The sequence below is a fragment of the Podarcis gaigeae genome (genome assembly GCF_964106915.1).
Source record: "Podarcis gaigeae genome assembly, chromosome: 3".
Taxonomy (NCBI): domain Eukaryota; kingdom Metazoa; phylum Chordata; class Lepidosauria; order Squamata; family Lacertidae; genus Podarcis; species Podarcis gaigeae.
In genome coordinates this window covers 115,628,780-115,644,405 of record NC_139680.1, presented here as the reverse complement: position 1 = coordinate 115,644,405, position 15,626 = coordinate 115,628,780, and the positions used below count along the sequence as shown (strand labels likewise).

The 15,626-nt window shown below is 45.5% G+C and overlaps 2 long non-coding RNA genes across 2 annotated transcripts; one reads left to right on the top strand and one right to left on the bottom strand.

Annotated features, from left to right (window-relative positions):
* On the bottom strand, positions 1–4,268 carry LOC310842067. The gene is made up of 2 exons (XR_014562807.1): positions 4,105–4,268; positions 1–257 (listed from the first exon to the last, which is right to left on the bottom strand). It is a non-coding gene; the product is annotated as an uncharacterized lncRNA (long non-coding RNA).
* Positions 4,269–12,991: 8,723 nt separating this feature from the next.
* Positions 12,992–15,191, top strand: LOC310842075. Its single transcript, XR_014562824.1, has 2 exons — positions 12,992–13,158; positions 14,928–15,191. It is a non-coding gene; the product is annotated as an uncharacterized lncRNA (long non-coding RNA).
* The last annotated feature ends 435 nt before the right edge of the window (positions 15,192–15,626 follow it).

Here is a 15,626-nt window from a genome sequence, read left to right as displayed (position 1 = left end):
TTGGAAGCAAACTCAGTTTTAATCAAAAAAGAGAGGTTTATCCTTCTTGATTGGGAGGTGGATTCTTCCTCCGTTCCGATCGTACGCTGTTGGTCTTCCTTGCATCTCTCTTGAGCTGGCTCTCTACTGGAATCCCACACAGCAATACATACTTGCAAAGCATTTCCCAACAGGCTTCTCATTGGCATAGCACCCGGGGCGGCAATTTCCCCCCATAGCATTGCATACCATGGCATTTCTTGGGCGGGGAACATCCTCTGCAGGAAAGAAAAGAAAAGGCAAGAGACCTTAACATGCTTATCAGGCAGCTCTCCTCTCTTTGGCTTAGCTTAGTCTTATCTCACTTTAACATAGCGGACACTGCTATTCTGCAAAGTTTTCCAAATTATTATTATTTTTTTTAAAGATATTTATTGAAGTTTCTCATAATAAAACATAATAAAACAAATATCACAGTAAAAAAAGAAGAAAAAAAGGAAAAAACAGAAAAAGGACAGTAAAAAATAACACAACATTAACAACAAAAAACAAAAAGAAAATTATTCCTTCCTTACTTACTATCTTTATAACCCTCTTTCCTGACTTCCTCACATCTCCCTTTTCTGTGTTCCCCTTTACACAATCAATCTCAGCAGTTTCCTCCCCTCTTTCCAATCTTGTATCCTGTTGTACATTTCAACCTATTATGCCTTTGGTTTCTTTTCCTTTCCTATTAAGCCATTTATTACACATTCTTTATCACTTAATCCCTTATATCATTTGTTTAGTCCCTACATAATAATACTCTGGTCTTCCACCAATTCTTCTCCCCGATCTCGGATTCTGCCAGTCATTTCTGCCAATTCCATGTAATCGATCACTTGCATCTGCCATTCTTCCAAGGTGGGCAAGTCTTGTGTCTTCCCAAAGTTTTCCAAATTAGAGCATAATATATGTTCCCACCTTTTTTTGTTAGCTTTGGTTCTCATTTTTATTGGTTTTTTGGGGGGAGGGTTGGTTTTACTGTAAACCGCTCTTTGAGTTATGTGGTAAGAAAAGTGTCTAACCAAAATAAAATTAATGATAATGATGAGATAACATGGAATTTCAGTTCTCTACACAGGTGTTGCTGGTTATACTGTTGTAAACATCTGCACAGGTTTTGGTAAGGCTACTCTGCAGAATGCTCAGAGATCTTGTTTCTTTCTGAACAAGACCTCGGCCTCGTTGCCAGCAAAGAGCATTGGGTGAGTTGGTCAAATTCAGTTTCTCTGAAGTCCCCATTTTCCACCCCCCCCCAAAAAAAAACAAAGTTCCATTCACCATCTTTCCATACTAGTTTGCAGATTTTATTTTTAAAAAGTCCTCATGAAAATTCACCAGCTAATAAACCCATATTTTGCAAGCAAAGACAGACATTTTCCCAAAGCAGTTGTACATAATATGGTACTTGTTGCATGCCATTTTCATTAATATGTGCCTATTTAGACATGCTTTACCCCAGTATTTTCTGTTATTCTCTTTTTCTTTGCCCCCTCTAGATTAATGTTTTCATTTGGACCAAAAAAAGAGAAGATATTTGACGATAATCTTTGCATTTTTCTTTATAAACCCTAATAAAAAATATTTAAAACCAAAATTGAGTAACGTGTCAATTTTGAAGGATGGCTGTATTTCCATTTGTGTATTTCCCAAGAAAGTGTGAATTAGGGAGCTAAACCTTTAACTGCTAACTGAATGAAATTTCTCCATCATTCTTAGTCACTACCTGGAATCAGACCTGTTCTCTCACTGGCAGCCAGTGCAGGATGTGTTCCTGTCCAATGGTGCCCCGTTGCATCTGGGCTGCAGTATTCTGTGCCAGCCTCAACTTCTGGACCACTTTCAAGGTCAGATCCACACAGAGCTCATTAAAGTCTACATGGGAGACTGTCAGGGATTACTGGGCATAGGCACTCGTTGCCCATCTAAAATGAAGAAGCACCTCCAAGCAGCACACTTGCTCCTTCAGGAAGTCTGGTGCCCTATCCAGAATATGGTAACTGTCTTCCAAATTCTCATATACAAGAAATAAGGATGCAGCTTCTGTTTATTGACCCCCATCCCATCTGCCTCCAGACACTGGCCCAGCACCTGCACAGCTTCTCCTGATTCAGATAGAATGGAGGGAGAAAGACAGGCATTCCGATCTCTGGTGTCACATAAATGTTAAACAGCAAGGGAGGCAATATGGAACATTGAGGGACCGCACAGTGTCAATGCTATAGGTCTAAATGGTAGCATCCCGATTCTATTCCCTCTTGGTGGCCCTTAAGAGAGGAGTGGAGACACTGCAAAGTTGTGCCCCTAACCCTCTGTTCTCATGGTACTGAAAGCCACTGAGAAGTTAAGGAGAGTCAAGAAAGTAGACCAGGGTGTCCCAACCTTGGGTCTCCAGCTGTTTTGGGGCTACAACTCCCATCATCCCTAGCTAACAGAAACAGTGGCTTGGGAAGATGGGAATTGTAGTCCAAAAACAGCTGGAGACCCATGTTTGTGAAACTCTGGTGTAGAACCACATCACTTCCGATAAAAGTCATCCGTCAGGGTGACCAAAGTCATGCCCAAACCTGAAGCCATATTGGAATGGGTCTATATGAAAGAAACTAGATCCAGCAGTCAGTGGCTGAGATGCAGAACTGGACTACTTTTGCTAATCTTCTCTGTATCGTTCCAATTTAGTATATGTGCTGCCAAAGGGAGAACTGGACCACTTTTGACAGATAGGTGATGCTGGCCAACTGTCCATCACTAAGCACTGGCGATTCAAATTAAAGGGAAGGATTGAAAGTACACTCAGACATGCTCTGGAGTCTTTGCTTCCTCAGCTTGAATTCAAGCCATGGTTACAGGTAAAGGTAAAGGACCCCTGGGCGGTTAAGTCCAGTCAAAGGCGACTATGGGGTGTGAGCCTCATGTCACATTTCAGGCTGAGAGAGCCGGCATTTCTCTGCAGACAGCTTTCCGGATCATGTGTCCAGCATGACTAAACTGCTTCTGGCACAACGGGACACCATGACGAGTGGCGCAGCATACGGAAACACAGTTAACCTTCCTGCTGCAGTGGTACCTGTTTTTCTACTTGTGCTGATATGCTTTTGAACTGCTAGCTGGGACAGAGCAACAGGAGCTCACCCTGTCATGTGGATTCAAACCACCGACCTTCCGACTGGCAAGCCCAAGAGGCTCAGTGGTTTAAACCACAGCATCACCCGTGTCCCTTGCTCATGGCTACAAAGATTCCTGTAGAAAGCAGGCCAGAAAGCAAGCCCCTCCTTTCAGGAGTCCTCTTTACTTCGTGGCTCTGACTAGGAGCTCTCGAGTGAAACTAATCCCAATGGGATTTGCATTTGGTGCAAAAACTAAAGGGTGCCGAAGTCCTCACTTGTAGAGATAAAATCAGGACCAGATTTCTAGTTGTTCCTTTGCCACTGTGGCTTTACATGTCCCACACCTAATGTTATATGAAGTCAGGTGTGGGGCAGGGAGCCATGACTGGATGAAAACAGACCTTGGGCCCAAATTAGAATCCCTGATGGGTCTCATTTGACCCATGGGCCAAAGGCTCCAAACACCCATTTTAGATAACACATGTCATCCTGTAACCTCTGTAGCTCTCTCAAAGTCTTTGAGGCTCATATCTGACATTCAGAATGTGGTTGCAAGGCAAATCCTGGGTGTTTGGTGAGTGATTGAGAAGTTAGAAAGTGGCAGCATTTTTCCTTCAGAACCAGTAGTGATGCTGATATGTTTAAACAAAAGTGGTGGCCAAATTGGTCTTGTGTATATACTGTGCTTGTGTGCAAATCAACTGACTTTTGCCTGGGTGAAGAGACAGGATTCTGGAAACAGCTAATGTAAGAATCTGTGGGACCTTTCATGATGCCCCTCAACTCTAGACCTAGTGGTAGAAGCCAGCAGATGCAGGAGAATGAGGGCATGAGAAAAGAAACAAATTGGAAAGGTGAAGGAACCACAATGATATGGACACACTATTCCAAGAGAAGGGGAGAGAAAGAGAAAGAGAAAGAGACAGAGAAAGAGAAAGAGAAAGGGAGGGATAAGCTTTTGCTTAATTCTACTCACCCGCTGGCATTTGGGCATCATCTTCTGCTAAAACATCAGGATTTGGCTTAGCCGTTGCCTGGAAAACCAAGAAGGCCAAAGCCAAGAGCACAAAAGCAGTCTTCATGGTGCACAATTGGCTGGGATCTCAGAATTGCAGGAGAGAACAGCAAGGCTGAAGAATGCTTGAAGGATGAGATTGCAGAAACCCTTTATTTATACAGAATTTTGTGGCAGTGGGCCAGCGAATTTACGATCAGTAAACTTCTCAGTTGTGGAATAAATAGCTGCAGGGCAAACATCCTGCAACATCTGTCAAAACCCCACCTGGATAATAAATCATGTGGGAGTATTTGCTGATTATTGGGCAATTATAGTCATGGTGATCCTTTGCAACACAGTGGAGGACCAAGAATAAATGCATCACCCCAAACATCTTAATCTGGCGGCTTTATGCAGTAGTCAAATAGTATATGCAATAAGGTAGGAGCTAGGGGCATTTATTTAAATGGCTATGAACTGGACTGCGGTGGAGTAGGGAATGAAAAGCCCACAATCATGCAACAATATCAGCGAAGCACCAAAGGGTAAAAGTGCCCTATCAGAAGAAACCAGTGAGCGAAGTGGAACATTAGGAATCAGAAAGTCCAGAAGGTAGTTTGGGCCCAAGAACCTTGAACACAGACTTCAAAGAATTGGAAGGGGCTCCCTCGGCCTGAAATGCAAAATGAGCGTTGCACCCCCATAGTTGCCTTTGACTGGACAGCATAGACCTGAATAATGGCCTTGTCCAAGCAGGTGAATTCTGTGGCCCCTTGAGAGTGGTGAAAGCACTGAAACAGGACACAAGGTGTTGGGTCAAAACTGTCCAAAACTTCACAGACTATCAGACACAAGCAGGGTTAGCATGGCAGTAGGACAAGGATAAATTCCTCATTCCGCTCAGCCTTCACTGATGGAAAGGGACTGCGTTGTGGCTGGGAAATGCCCCAAACCCCTTATTCAGAACAATCCAGCATTGAACTCTGTCATGGGGCAAGTCAAGCTCTTGCTTGATGACTGGAGTGGGAGATTGCAGCCAGGCAGATGTTTCAACCTAAGCTTAGGGTGTGCCAAAGCTAATCCATCCCATCAGGGTCCCCTCATTACTATGCTGATTCTGCCCTGTGCCATTTTCGCCACAAGGAGTTACTGTGACACTGCAGCTCAACTACCACCATACTGTTAATACTGGGGTGTGGGACATGCCCAAGTGACTCAATTGGGTAGCAGTTGGGGGATCATCTTCCTCAGTTCCAGGGGGGTTAAGTTGGATTTTTATAAAGGGAACTCTATATAACCCTACCCTCAAGGGATGGGAACCTAAGTCCTGCACAGGATTTCTGCAATCATGGGCATATCTACACCAGTCACATAGACATTTTCCTTGATTGTAGTTCCAACACACTATTGTGATGGGCTGACGCTCCAAGTGTCCCTATTTTCCAGGGTGCATGTGAAGTGTATCTGAAAAAGTGTGCATGCACATGAAAGCTCATACCAATAAAAAACTTCATTGGTCCTCTAAGGTGCTACTGGAAGGAATTTTTTTATTTTGTTTCGTATACAAATCTTTAGAAGACATCTGAATGCAGCCCTGTATGGGGAAGTTTTTAAATGTTTAATTCTTTATTATGTTTTTATATGCATTGGAAGCTGCCAAGAGTGGCTGGGGCAGCCCAGTCAGATGGACATGGTATAAATAAGCATATTACTACTACTACTACTACTACTACTACTACTACTACTACTACTACTGAATAGGACATCCCTATTTTCATTTGTGAAAATATTGGAGGGGATGGGTGGGTCACAGTATGGGTGTCTAACATGGGCTGTCTTGCCTTTCTCAGACAGTCCAGTGGGCCATATGGGGAAGAAGACTGCCACAGGCCAGAAAGATTAAAGAGGGTGGGTTCCCCCCCCCCGCCTCCCCACTAGAGAAGGCCACGCCATGCCTTGTAGCTCTAGAAAGTGCTGCCAGGAGAAAGGTTGGCCCCGACTCCATCTTTCAAGATCCCTCAAGAGCCTAAGAAGGATACGGGATATGACCGCCACACCAATTTCCAGACACTGTGTCCCGGGGGTTGGAGGAGCCATGATGCGCAGTCATGCACAGAACAAAGCTTATGATATTGGCAGTTTTATTTCCCACTGCTTCCCTAACAATCCCTAGTTCAGAATTTGCATTTTTCACAGACTGGGTCAACGTCTTCCTTGAGCTATCTACCATGACCCCAAGGTCTCGTTCCTGGTCAGGCACCACCAATGGACCACACTATGGCCATCTGTTTGAAAGTAATATCCACGTGTGGGTGTCCTTGGAGCATCATATTGTGGAACTTTGGAGGCGGCTTTATCCAGAGTCAGAATGCTGATTCATCTAGCACAGGTTTGTCTGCACTGAATGGCAACATCTTTCCACCATTTCAGACAGGCATCCTTTTCCAGTAGATTAGCCAAAATGCTGAGTTGCTGAGATCTGTTAAGCAAACTGTGAAAATTCTGCGGATCCCTAAGCGTGCTGGTGTCTGCTGGCATCGGTTACTATGATGTTTGGGCTGAAGAAAGCTTTTGAAGCTCCCAAACGATCAACCAGGAGGGAGAGAACTTGCCAGTCGGGCATGTGTCTCTGCCAGGGTTCTACTGGAGCTCCTGACAACTTCCACCCCCACTATCTGGGTTTTATCCTTATAGAATCATAGAATTGTAGAGTCAGAAGGGACCCCTAGGGTCCGCTAGTCCAACCCCCTGCAGTGCAGGAATCTCAGCTGAAGCATCCATGACAGGTGGCCATCCAACCTCTGCTTGAAAACCTCCAAGGTCGGAGAGTCCACCCAGCAATGGAGCTAGCCGCTCAGCTGCTGAGGGTGGTGTGCACATCCTGTAGTCAGGGACAGGGCGTGCTGCATGAAGCCTCTCTGACAACCCCCCCCCAGCTGTAGGGTGACCAAGGGAGAGGTGGAGGGCAGGCACAAGTTCCATGCTGCTGTTTCAGGCAGTGTGGAGCCTGCAGGCGGCCAAGCCACCATGTCACTCCCAGGAGAGATGTGTGGCTCAGGCAAGCTGCAGGCTCTATGATTATATGCTTGTGAAACATGGACTACTTATAAACGCCATCTCCAACTCCTCGAAAGATTCCAACAACAGTGTCTCCGAAAATTTTTGCACATCACTTGGGAAGACAGGCAAACTAATACCAGTGTTCTGGAAGAAGCGAGGATTCTTCAACATCAGCTTCGTTGGACTGGTCATGTTGTGTGGATGCCTGATGATCGTCTTCCAAAGCAACTACTCTATTCCGAACTTAAAAATGGAAAGCGTAATGCTGGTGGTCAACAAAAGCGGTTTAAAGACTCTCTCAAGGCAAATCTAAAACAATGTAGTATAAACACTGACAACTGGGAAACACTGGCCTGCAAGTGCTCCAATTGGAGAACAGCCTTTCCCAAAGGTATCATGGGCTTTGAAGATGCTCAAACTCAGGATGAAAGGGAGAAACGTGCTAAGAAGAAGGCACGCTTGGCAAACCCTCACCGTGATCAATTCCAGCCCGGGAACCAATGTCCCCACTGTGGAAGGATGTGTGGGTCCACAGCAACTTACGGACTCATTGTTAAAACCGTGCCTATGGAAGACAATCTTACTCGGCTATGAGTGATCGCCAAAGAAGTTCCGGCCCCTGCAGTGTGGCGCCCAGTGCCAGCCGCAATTTGTTATGTTTGTTGACTGAACTAAAAAGTTTCTTGAGTCCATTTTTTAAAAAAATAAAACCCTCATATTTTTGTCATTTTGTCACTCCCCCCCCCCCCGTGATGACACTTGGGGTGGCCCACACCCCCACTTGCTCCACCACTGAGTCCACCACCTCCTGAGGGACACCATACCACTGACAGACCTTACTGTCAGAGAGTTCTTCCTGAAGTTGGGTTGGTATCTCCTTTGTTGTAACTTGAAGCCATTGGTTTGAGTCCTGCCCTCTGGAGCAGGAGGAAACCAGCTTGTCCTTGAGCTAGATCTCACTCCTATGTTGACCCAGAACAGCACACCCGCTCTCCAGCTGCAAAGACTATTTACCACTCATTTATAAATTGTTTGAATTGCCCCAATATTCGCTCCTTGAAATGGAAAGAATGAAGTTCAAATATCCTTTTTTTATGACAGTTACAGGAAGAGTGGATGCAAAGGACATTATTTCCCGGATGACCTCCTGCACTGCGGCTGCCTGCTGCTGCAAGAAAAGCCTGCCAAGAGAAAGCCTTTCCTCAAGGACAGAGCATATGCTTGGCATGCAGAAAGTTCATCTCTAGGTTTTACTGGAAAAGGATGCCTGTCTGAAATGGTGGAGAGATGCTGCCATTCAGTGCAGTCAAACCTGAGCTAGATGAATCAGCAGTCTGACTCTGGATAAAGCCGTCTCCCATGTTCCACAATATGGTGCTCCAAGGACACCCACACGTCTTTGCAAACCTGCCTCCAGCTCTTTTATTTCCCTTCTCTTCCTTTCCCCCTCCCCTTTTATGAAGATCACCCACTCTGAGACCCCACAGCTAATTCTCCCCTGGCCTCTTCGCTGTAACAAGTAGGACCAATTCAGCCAGATAGCCCTAGGGATTAACTAATTGATTTTTTAATTTTATTGTTATTCATGTTTTTATACTGTATTTTATGCAGCTTTTATAATTAAGTGTTTTAAAGTATTTTGAATTTGTTGTTAGCTGCCCTGAGCCTGGTTTTTGAACTGGAAAGGGTGGGGTATAAAAAAAATTATTATTATTATTATTATTATTATTATTATTATTATTATTATTATACTTACGGTGAAAGGCCTGGAAATGGATTGGGATATGGGGACATTTGCACCAGCTGCCAGCAGTCAGGACAAAGGGGGATTGCAAAGAGCTCCAAAAGGACCTCTCCAAACTAAATGAATGGGTGACGAAATGGGAAAGTGAGCAAATGCCAAGTGGCAAAAGGATATTAGTTTCAAACAGATGGCCATAGGGTGGTCCATTGGTGGTGCCTGACCAGGAACAAGACCTTGGCGTCATGGTAGATAGCTCAATAGCAGCTCTACAGATAAATGCTCACCTCACTAAACTTGATCATGCCCGCCACACAACCCTTTCTTTACAACAGACTCACGCTTCTGCCCTAGTCAGCACATTCAGTTGCCTCCCTTCCAACACCGTCTTATGTATCCTCCTTTTCAGCTCACTAAAAATCTATAGCTAGAAGGGCTCCATTCTCACCTTGGCAGCGCAATGCTTGTCTGCAATATTTTCTTAGTTTGTCTAACAACCATAACAACAACAACAGCAGGGTATTGTTTAGCATGAGGGAAACACAAGCTCTCATTGCATTCAACAGCATTCTTAAGTCTTCTTGGCAGTTTAGAGATAATCAGCTGCCTGGTTTTGAGAAACACATAGGTGTCACTGCAAGCTTTATGCATCTCTGAAAGCACCAGGATTAACTGTATACTGCAAAGCTATGCTGATAGTGAATCTCTAGCTGTGCAGTCAGCAGAATAATGAGGTTCACCAGCAGCACAGCAGATAATTGGATTGGGTCCTCTCAGCCTCTACCCAAGTCTCCCTAAAAATCTATGTCTTTAATGAAATGGTGGGGTGAAAATAAAGGGGTCATTTAGGCCTCCTTGAGATATTGAAGAGACCTTGCCCCATTAAGTTTATCCACTCCATTTCAGCCAGCAGGAAAATCTGGAACAGGATCTCCAATACAGATTGGAGAGTATGGGATAGAACTGTCCAAGTTACAATCCATTTATACCTTTAAAAGCAATAACCATAACCTTGAATTGTGCCCACATATAGTTTGTAGATGATGATCACAAAGAAGCAGAGTAATATGTTTCAGCTAGCCAAGGATCTGAACCTGTGTCTCCAGGTCCAGAGTCACCCAGTCTGTGAAAAATGCAAATTCCGAGCTAGGCATTATAGGGAAGCACTGGGAAATAAAATTGCCAATATCATAAGTGTTGTTCTGTGAATAATAATAATAATAATAATAATAATAATAATAATTTATTTATACCCCACCCATAGGGCCACTCTGGGCGGCTTCCAACAGAACACCAAAATACAATAACCTATTAAACATTAAAAGCTTCCCTGAAAAGGGCTGCCTTCAGATGTCTTCTAAAAGTCTGGTAGTTGTTTTTCTCTTTGACATCTGGTGGGAGGGCGTTCCACAGAGCTGGTGCCACTACCGAGAAGGCCCTCTGCCTGGTTCCCTGTAACTTGGCTTCTCGCAGCGAGGAAACCACCAGAAGGCCCTTGGCGCTGGACCTCAGCGTCCAGGCAGAACGATGGAGGAGGAGACGCTCCTTCAGGTGACCTCGTGTAATGCCTCCACCCACCCTCAGGACACAGTGTCTGGAAAGTGGTGTGGCGGTCATATCCCATATCCTTCTTAGGCTCTAGAGGGATCTTGCAAGATGCAGTCAGGACAAACCTTTCTCCTGGCAGCACTTTCTGGAGCTGTAAGCCATGATATGGCCTTCTCTACTGGAGAGGCAGGTGGATGGCAGCCACCCTCTTTAATGTTTCTGGCCTGTGGCAGTCTTCTTCCCCATATTGCCCACTGGACTGTCTTAGAAAGGCAAGACAGCCCATGTTAGACCTCCATACTGTGACCCACCCATACCCTCCAATATTTCACAAATGAAAACAGGGATGTCCGATTCAATAATAATAATAATAATAATAATAATAATAATAATAATAATAATAATGTCCATCTGACTGGGCTGCCCCAGCCACTCTGGGCAGCTTCCAACACATATAGAAACATAATAAAGCATTAAACAAGGGGACACAGGTGGCACTGTGGGTTAAACCACAGAGCCTAGGACTTGCTGATCAGAAGGTCAGTGGTTCGAATCCCCGCGACGTGGTGAGCTCCTGTTGCTCAGTCCCTGCTCCTGTCAACCTAGCAGTTCGAAAGCATGTCAAAGTGCAAGTAGATAAATAGGTACCGCTCCAGCAGGAAGGTAAACAGCGTTTTTGTGTGCTGCTCTGGTTCGCCAGAAGTGGCTTAGTCATGCTGGCCACATGACCCGGAAGCTGTACGCCGGCTCCCTCGGCCAGTAAAGCGAGATGAGCACTGCAACCCTCGAGTCGGTCACGACTGGACCTAATGGTCAGGGGTCCCTTTCCCTTTCCCTTTTAAAGCATTAAACATTTAAAAACGTCCCCATACAGGGCTGCCTTCAGATGTCTTCTAAAGATTGTATATGAATATGCCTAAAGAAGTGTGCATGCACACGAAAGCTCATACCAATAACAAACTTAGTTGGTCTCTAAGGTGCTACTGGAAGGATTTTTAAAATTTGGTTTATTTTGTTTCGACTACGGCAGACCAACACAGCTACCTACCTGTAACTAAAGATTTGTATAGTTACTTATCTCCTTCGCTGGTGGAGTTGCATAACTTCAAACCCTCCAACATTTCTCTAATGAAAATAAGGATGTCCTGAGGAGAAGAGGGACATTCCGGGATCAAATCAGAAACCAAAACAGCTTCTCTAAATCAGGGACTATCCCTGGAAAATAGGAACACTTGGAGGGTCAGCCCATCACAGTAGTGTGTTGGAACTACAATCAAGGAAAATGTCTATGTGACTGGTGTAGATATGCCCATGATTGCAGAAGTCCTGTGTGGGACTTAGGTTCCCATGCTTTGGGGGCAGGGTTATATAGAGTTCCCTCCATAAAAATCCAGCTTAACCCCCCTGGAACCGAGTAAGATGATCCCCCAACTGCTACCCAAGTGAGTCACTTGGGCATGTCCCACACCCCAGTATTAACAGTATGGTGGTAGTTGAGCTGCAGTGTCACAGTAACTCCTTGTGGCGAAAATGGCACTGGGCAGAATCAGCATAGTAATGAGGGGACCCTGATGGGATGGATTAGCTTTGGCACACCCTAAGCTCAGGTTGAAACATCTGTGGAATCTTCCACTCCAGTCATCAAGCAAGAGCCTGGATGCTTGGCTTGCCCCATGACAGAGTTCAATGCTGGATGGTTCTCAATAAGGGAGTTGGGGCATTTCCCAGCCACAACGGAGTCCTATTCAATCAGTGAAGGCTGAGCGGACTGAGGAATTTATCCTTGTCCTACTGCCATGCTAACCCTGCTTGTGCCTGATAGTCTGTGAAGTTTTGGACAGTTTTGACCCAACACCTCGTGTCCTGTTTCAGTGCTTTCACCACTCTCAAGGGGCCACAGAATGCACCTGCTTGGACAAGGCCATTATTCAGGTCTATGCTGTCCAGTCAAAGGCAACTATGGGGGTGCAACGCTCATTTTGCATTTCAGGCCGAGGGAGCCCCTTCAAATTCTTTGAAGTCTATGTTCAAGGTTCTTGGGCCCAAACTACATTCTGGACTTTCTGATTCCTAATGTTTCACTTCGCTCACTGGTTTCTTCTGATAGGGCACTTTTACCCTTTGGTGCTTCGCTGATATTGTTGCATGATTGTGGGCTTTTCATTCCCTACTCCACCGCAGTCCAGTTCATAGTCATTTAAATAAATGCCCCCAACTCCTATCTTATTGCATATACTATTTGACAACTGCATAAAGCCGCCACATTAAGATGTTTAGGGTGATGCATTTATTCTTGGTCCTCCACTGTGTTGCAAAGGATCACCATGACTATAATTGCCCAATAATCAGCAAATACCCCCACATGATTTACTATCCAGGTGGGGTTTTGACAGATGTTGCAGGATGTTTGCCCTGCGGCTATTTATTCCACAACTGAGAAGTTTACTGATCGTAAATTCGCTGGCCCACTGCCACAAAATTCTGTATAAATAAAGGGTTTCTGCATTCTCACCCTTCAACCATTCTTCAGCCTTGCTCTTCTCTCCTGCAATTCTGAGATCCCAGCCAATTGTGCACCATGAAGACTGCTTTCGTGCTCTTGGCTTTGGCCTTCTTGGTTTTCCAGGCAACCGCTAAGCCAAATCCTGATGTTTTAGCAGAAGATGATGCCCAAATGCCAGCGGGTGAGTAGAATTAAGCAAAAACTTATCCCTCCCCCCTTTTCTCTTTCTTTCCCCTCCTCTTGCAATAGTGTGTCCATATCATTGTGGTTCCTGCACCTTTCCAATTTGTTTCTTTTCTCATGCCCTCAATCTCCTGCATCTGCTGGCTTCTACCACTAGGTCTAGAGTTGAAGGGCATCATGCAAGGTCCCACAGATTCTTACATTAGCTGTTTCTAGAATCATGTGTCTTCACCCAGGCAAGAGTCAGTTGATTTGCACACAAGCACAGTATATACACAAGACCAATTTGGCCACCACTTTTGTTTAGACATATCAGCATCACTATTGGTTCTGAAGGAAAGATGCTGCCACTTTCTAACTTCTCAGTCACTCACCAAACACCCTGGATGTGCCTTGCAACCACATTCTGAATGTCAGATATGAGCCCTAAAGCCTTTGAGAGAGCTACAGAGGTTACAGGATGACATGTGTTATCTAAAACGGGTGTTGGGAGCCTTTGGCCCATGGGTCAAATGAGACCCATCAGGGATTCTAATTTGGGCCCAAAGTCTGTTTTCATCCAGTCACGGCTCCCTGCCCCACACCTGACTTCATATAACATTAGGTGTGGGACATGTAAAGCTGCAGTGGCAAATGAACAACTAGGAATCTGGTCCTGATCTTACCTCTACAAGTGAGGACTTCGGCATCCTTTAGTTTTTGCACCAAATGCAAACCCCATTGGGATTAGTTTCACTCGAGAACTCCTGGTCAGAGCCACCAAGTAAAGAGGACTCCTGAAAGGAGGGGCTTGCTTTCTGGCCTGCTTTCTACAGGAATCTTTGTAGCCATGAGCAAGGGACACAGGTGATGCTGTGGTTTAAACCACTGAGCCTCTTGGGCTTGCTGCAGCCATCCGCAAGCTAGAACAGTGAGATGGAGCACTGTTTTTTTGCGCAGCTCTCCCCAAGCTAGAACAGCGAGATGGAGCGCTGGTTTTTTGCGCAGCCACCCGCAAGCTAGAACAGCGAGATGGAGTGCTGTTTTTTTGCGCAGCCATCCCCAAGCTAGAACAGCGAGATGGAGCGCTGTGCAGCGCTCCGTCTCGCTGTTCTGGCTTCGGGGACAGCCTTTGAAGCCTCCGCAGGGCAGCGGGGTGAAGGCACCCTGCTGCCCTGCGGAGGTTGTGCGCAGCTAACCTCGAAGCCTGTGGAGCACAGTGCGAGTTCCCGCTGCGCTCCAAAGGCTTCAGGGATAGCCACCCGAAGCCTTTAGAGCGCAGCGGGAACTAGCGCTGTGCTCCAAAGGCTTCGGGTTCCTTTGCTGTAGCCAGGAGAGTCTTGCTGCATTCCAAAGGCTTCAGGCAAGTATCCCTGAAGCCTTTGGAGCACAGCCAGAACTCACATTGTGCTCCAAAGGCTTTGGGGTTAGCTGCGCACAGCCTCTGCCCCCTCTTGCTTTCCAGGCTTCAGCTAAAGCAACTTGTAGCCTCCAGAGTGCAGAGGGAGCGCTCCCTCTGAGCTTTGGAGGCTTTGCTTTGCTTTCGCTGAAGCCAAGGAGCCTGCATTCGCTCCATAGGATGCACAAACATTTCCCCTTAATTTTTGGAGGGGAAAAAGTGTGTCCTATAGAGCAAAAAATGTGGTATATTATGCTCTAATTTGGAAAACCTTACAGAAAAGCAGTGTCCGCTATGTTAAAGTGAGATAAGACTAAGCTAAGCCAAAGAGAGGAGAGCTACCTGATAAGCATGTTAAGGTCTCTTGCCTTTTCTTTTTTTTCCTGCAGAAGGTGTTCCCCGCCCAAGAAATGCCATGGTATGCAATGCTATGGGAGGAAATTGCCGCCCCGGGTGCTATGCCAATGAGAAGTCTGTTGGAAAATGCTTTGCAAATATGTGTTGCTGCGTGGGATTCCAGTAGAGAGCCTGCTCAAGGGAGATGCAAGGCAGACCAAGAGCGTACGATCATAACAGAGGAAGAATCCAACTCTCAATCAAGATGGATTAATGCTAACCCTCTCTTTTTTGATTAAAACTGAGTTTGCTTCCAATTCAGTGGCTATCTAGCATTTTATTATTCCTTGAAGCATTTGATCACTTCTAGTTATCACTAGCACTAAACTACCATTGTTGCTGTAACTACTACTAAAAACTCCCCTCATGCCCCCAATTATCTGAAACAGTCACTGATTTCTTGATTTGATTTATTATACAGTGGTACCTCTGGATGAGAACGGGATCGCCCCGTTCGCATCTTGAAGCAAACGTAACTAGCGACGGCATGTCTGCGCACGTGCACATCGCTTTTAGCCACTTCTGCGCATGGCATCATTTTAAGCGTCTGCGCATGTGCAAGCGGCGAAACCCAGTACTTCCAGGTTGCCGCAGAGCGCAACCTGAACGCGCTCATCCCGAAGCAAATTCAACCCAAAGTATGATTGTCTTTCTATTCTACTTTTCATTCAGAGGAATCACAAAAAGCTAAT